A 5,783-nucleotide genomic window follows, 5' to 3' on the forward strand; every position below is an offset into this window, starting at 1 on the left:
ATTGGGTGGCGACTATTTCTCGCTTTAAGAGAGTGCTACTTACTCTGCTAGCCACTAAGTTAACAACAACTTCTTGTAAACTATTAGGGCGTGTCCTACTTGAGGTTCAAAGTGTCGATTTTACATTGTTTTTTTTTATATTTTGTTTTTTTCTTCTCCCTTTTTTTGGTTTTCTTTTTGCCTCTCCATTTTTTTGTTTTTTTTCCTTATGTTTGTTTATGTTTTCACTCTACATTTTCATATATGTCAAAACCATTTTTTTAATACATGATCAACATTTTTTGTATACACATTCACCAACGCTTATTTACATTTTCAAATACATATTCAACATTTTAATACTTACTCAACAATTTTTAAATACTCGTTCAACATCCTTTAATACTCATTCAACCTTTTCTAATACTTATTCAACATTTTTCGAATACTTGTTCAACATTTTTTAACACTTTATCAACATTTTTCAAATACTCATTCAACAATTTTTAATAATTATTCAACATTTTTTCAAATACTTGTTCAACATTGTTAATACATATTCAACATTTTTAAGTACTTGTTCAACATTTTTAAATACATGTTTAACATTTTTCAAATGTAGTTTTGAAGAGTTTTTTTGTATATATAGGTAGAATATTTTAAATTATAAAGAAAAGGAAAAAATAAAGAAAAAAACGAGAAGATAAAACATAAAATATATAATAAAGACAGGACGCGGCCTCCCGCGTATCCGAGCCAGGCCGGGTCTGGCTTATCAGCGACTATTACTCGCTTTAAGCGAGTGCTGCTTCTTGTCTCATTGAAGCGAATGGCTTATCGTCCAGTTGTGATAGCTAATCTTATTGGGCGGCGACTATTTCTCGCTTTAAGAGAGTGCTACTTACTCTGCTAGCCACTAAGTTGACATCAACTTCTTGTAAACTATTAGGGCGTGTCCTACTGGAGGTCCAAAGAGTCGATTTTACATTGTTTTTTATATATTTTGTTTTTTTCTTCTCCCTTTTTTTGGTTTTCTTTTTCCCTCTCCATTTTTGTTTTTGTTTTTTTTCTTATGTTTGTTTATGTTTTCACTCTACATTTTTGTATATGTCAAAACCATTTTTTAATACATAATCAACATTTTTTGTATACACATTCACCAACGCTTATTTAACATTTTCAAATACATTCAACATTTTAATACTTACTCAACAATTTTTAAATACTCGTTCAACATCCTTTAATACTCATTCAACCTTTTCTAATACTTGTTCAACATTTTTCGAATACTCATTCAACAATTTTTTAACACTTGATCAATATTTTTCAAATACTCATTCAAATTTTTTTAATAATTATTCAACATTTTTTCAAATACTTGTTCAACATTTTTAATACATATTCAACATTTTTAAATACTTGTTCAACATTTTTAAATACGTGTTCAACATTTTTCAAATGTGGTTTTGAAGATTTGTTTTGTGTATATAGATAGAATATTTTCAATTATAAAGAAAAGAGACAAATAAAGAAAAAACGAGAACATAAAACATAAAATATATAATAAAGACAGGCCGCGGCCTCCCGAGCTGCCCGGGCTGCCCCGATGCGAGGCTTCACCATGTGCTCGCTTAAAGTGAGAAATAGAGCTGCCCATCTAATTGACCTATAGGCAAGCACCCACATGGGCTTAAATAAGCTGCTGTAAATGCGGACCATTTTTCACATGATAGATTTTTTATTCATATATACTATTATAATTCAGACTCCCTCCATCCCAAAATAAGTGTCTCAACTTTGTATTAACTTTTGTACAAAGTTCAACATTGTACTAATTTTAGTACAAAGTTGTACTAATGTTGAGGGACTTATCTTAGGACAGAGAGAGTATTTATTAGTTTAATTACGTAAATAATTTCTTGAAACAATAATTCAATATTTTCTAAAATTACATGGACATCATTTTAATAATAATATTTCTCATAAATTGAAAACACGATAAATTTTTGTGAGTGCATAATATAGGCTGAAAATACATGAATATTTTTCAGAATACATCAATAGTTTTTTCGTAATTCATGACAATTACTGTAATGCATAAGTATTATTTTAGTTATATAGAAATTATATATAATATGTGAATATTTTTAAGGATGATATGTACATTCTTTAAGTAATTTTTTTTATAATTACACGACATTATTTTAACTAAGATTTTTTTAAATTACATGAACACTATTTTAAATATTATTTTTTATAATTACATGTACATTATTTTAAATAATCTACTTTATATGTATGTATATTATTTTATTTTACATATTTTAACAGAATTCTAAGAAAGAAAAAAAAATTAACATCTGTAAATGGGCCCTGGTGACTGCAGCCCATTTAAGCCTTATGTGCGTACTCGGCTGCAGGCCATTAAGGGATTTTTGTGAGAAAAATAAAACTCTAGGGGGGATTTCGCAAAAAAAAACATGGCACACGCCCTCACCTTGCCATCCCGTGATTGACATTGGGTCTCATGCCATGTTGGCGCGCCTCATCATCACTCTATGCGTATACAAAGGTGGTTAGCATCGTAGATGAACGCTCAAGCCAGATTTTGTCACTGATTTAATATATGCCACAAGTTTTAGCATCAAACTGACTTTCCTCGTCAAGTTCAGACGTGTGGTGTAATTGATTCGATAATATTAAGAAGGAAAAAAAGCAAGTGTGTGCAATGAACTTTCCGTAGCTGCTAACAATCATTTGTATGATAGCGAATCAGTCATTGATTAGGATTTGCTATTTGGAGTATTCAGGGATCTAAACATTTCAGGGATCAGATATCAACAAACAAAGATGGCATGATCCTTGAGAAACGTAGTTAAGTACAATCTGTATGTGTTGTTTCAAAGTTGGTGGGTCATAATCACTGAGATTTGTTCTCACCAGCTGCCTTGGAAAAACTATCATGCCAGGTTTTAGCACAAAGATTAGACTTTGTCATCATGGGAGGCACATCGTCCACATGCGATTTGTGAATATACTTTGGGTTTGCGCGTGTGGCTCAGTATACAAATATGGATTACCAGCGGATCAAAGAAGATTAGTTGAAAGCGACACCGGATTAGCAGGTAAGATCATGTCAAAGTGGATCACCTGTTCGAACTTATGTGGTCCCCAATGAACAGTTTAATCTTTTTGAAAACCCCAGTGGTTAAATAATTATAAAACATATGTATGTGCGAAACTATTTTTCATGGCAAATCTGCTGACGACACAGAGCATGCACGATTAGTGAGCACAAATCCCAAAAGACATGTGCGCTATGGATTTTTCCACCTCCCTTCCGCGGAACCCTGGGAACTACGGTAGCTACGCCGATCTGCCTCCTTCTCAGCGAGATCACAGGCCCCTTCTTCCTTCGCCAGCCGCTTCGGTGATGGAAGGGGGCGGGAACCCCACTGTTTCGGACTGGTGGTGGTAGCGTGAGGTTTTAGTTCATGTTTCGGTCCCTACTCATCGGTAGTGAGGCGATGGGCCACTGTCGGCATGGAATAAGTTATCCCTGCCTCGTCCTCGTTCTGATGGTTCTTCTTATCATCGTTGGGAGGCATGTGGAGGATGGTGTGCCTCCAGATCTGGTTCTCTGGGCAGAGTTTTTTTTCCTGCAGGTTTTTCTCAGTGGCGTTCTCGTGCAGAGCAGATGGTGTGCCTATGCATGTTGGTTCTCCGGTTCCAGTTCCGACCAACGAAGGTTGACCAAATCCGGCCTCGTCATGAGCGTGTGAGAGTTGTGTTCCCCGATTCTGATAGGCTAGACCTGGGACATTATTTAAACTCACTCCCGTGTTTTCTTCTCTGGAACGATGGTTTACTATGCAAATCGTGGTGGTTGACATCTTCTAGTCTACATGGACAACTTCTTTGTCACTACTTCTATAAGTTGTTGGGTTTCAAGTTTGCTCCACCAAGACGAAGGCTCAGAGGCAACAATGAGCTTTGCTCACACCGTTCCATCGGTGGAAGCAAGAGGAAGAAGACTTTGACACCTCCAAGAATTTGATTGCATTTTTTCATTTTAATAAAGATATTTTTCATGAGGATCTGTACTCCCCTTAGATCCATATTAGCTATCGCTGATTTAGTACATGCACTAAATCAGCAACAATTAATATGTATCAGAGGGAGTATTTAATATATATGACCTTTGTCCTTTTTCACAAAGTAAAAATTGATATTCAACGCGAAGGGCGTGGACTGATTGAAGCTATGACCGACGGCCTACTATGTTAATCCGTCCAAACTCACGAGTAGTTTTCTTTTCAGATAGTTTGAATTGCTTATCACATGTGTTATATGGTAACTCATTGGTGTTTAACCAGCCAGTGTAGTGGGCTAGTCGTACAAATGGTGCGCCCTCCATGACACCATGGGAACTAGCCGGTGCTGGTGCGTGGACGTTAGTGGCCAGTTGCATGCACCCGAGACTGATCATTGCCGTGCATTTCTTCTCTGAATGGGACGTGCACACGAACGAGACTTACCTGCTCCCTCTGTGTGTGCCCATCCATGCTTCCGCATACGTGGCTTGATTTGATTGAAATAAAATAAGGCCCAGTCCCACCTCCTTAAAATCAGGAGGGAGATGATTAGATTAGAAAAAGAAAAGAAAAAAAAGACAGCCGTAGAATGAAGTGGGAGCACGGATGGAAGCATGGGGAGGGAGTAGGCAAGTCTCGTCCCGTGCACACAGGCATAGTGAGTGGGTGGGTGAGCGCGTGAGACGGGCGCCGGCCAAATCCTAGAGATACCTCGCGCCCATGCATGCATATCGTTGAACATCATTGACTCGCAAAAAAAAATAAAAAATCATTGACTCATTGCAAGCGTACGTTTCGCCACTAGTATACCACTAACGTAACGTGCATTCAAGTAGCAAGCACTCGTATATGTATATTCTTCAGGGATCAAATCTGTCAGGACCGATATCTCCATCGAGTAAAAGCATTTTTCAGACACAACTACGGGATCTCCAGTTCTCCGTGCAAATGATCCAGATTAATCGCACTGTTTTTTTTTCTTTGGATAAGATGCATACGCACATTCACTTTTATGAACATACATGCAAACCTTATGCTATGAGCACATTCGAAAGACTGAGCTGGTAGATTTTTACATTGACAAAAGTCGCACAAGCATTTCGTAACCGATGTGCGGACATGTCATATCGGTGAAATAATAGCGCCAGAGAGTATGACATAAATTAATAAAATATGCGAAAATCCATGTGAAGTCTAAAACTCAAATTCGGGTGGGCCGGTTTCATCATAAGGAACCTAACCATCTAAGATTTCCCTGGAAAAACACCAGGAATGTTAAAAAACTGAGACCGATTTCTCAGCGAATGCCCAGAATTGTCATGGGAAAATAGATAAAATTACCATGCTGTTATAAAAGATTTGCCATCATCTAAATCAAAAATTGCCATTGTAGAACTAAAAAGGGTAGAAAAATCTGACATTCGCTAGTTAGTGGCATAAAAAAACATCTAAGCCAGACTTAGCTCAGAGCTCTAACTTAGTTAGCACGTGGATTACATGCTTCATGGCAGGCACGAACGTCGATCCTGACGATCTGATCCGATCTGATCTACTCCTGCTTGCAACTCTACTAGGTCGATCCATTCATCTCTTGTTAATGCAGCTGTGAAGATCTTCCTTGGTTTATTAATCAACAGTTGTTTTAGTTAAACTGAAGTTCGAGTTCAATACGTGCGTACAGATGTTGTGCAATAATACATGCCATGGCCG

This window comes from Triticum aestivum, chromosome 7B (assembly GCF_018294505.1).
Source record: "Triticum aestivum cultivar Chinese Spring chromosome 7B, IWGSC CS RefSeq v2.1, whole genome shotgun sequence".
Lineage (NCBI taxonomy): Eukaryota > Viridiplantae > Streptophyta > Magnoliopsida > Poales > Poaceae > Triticum > Triticum aestivum.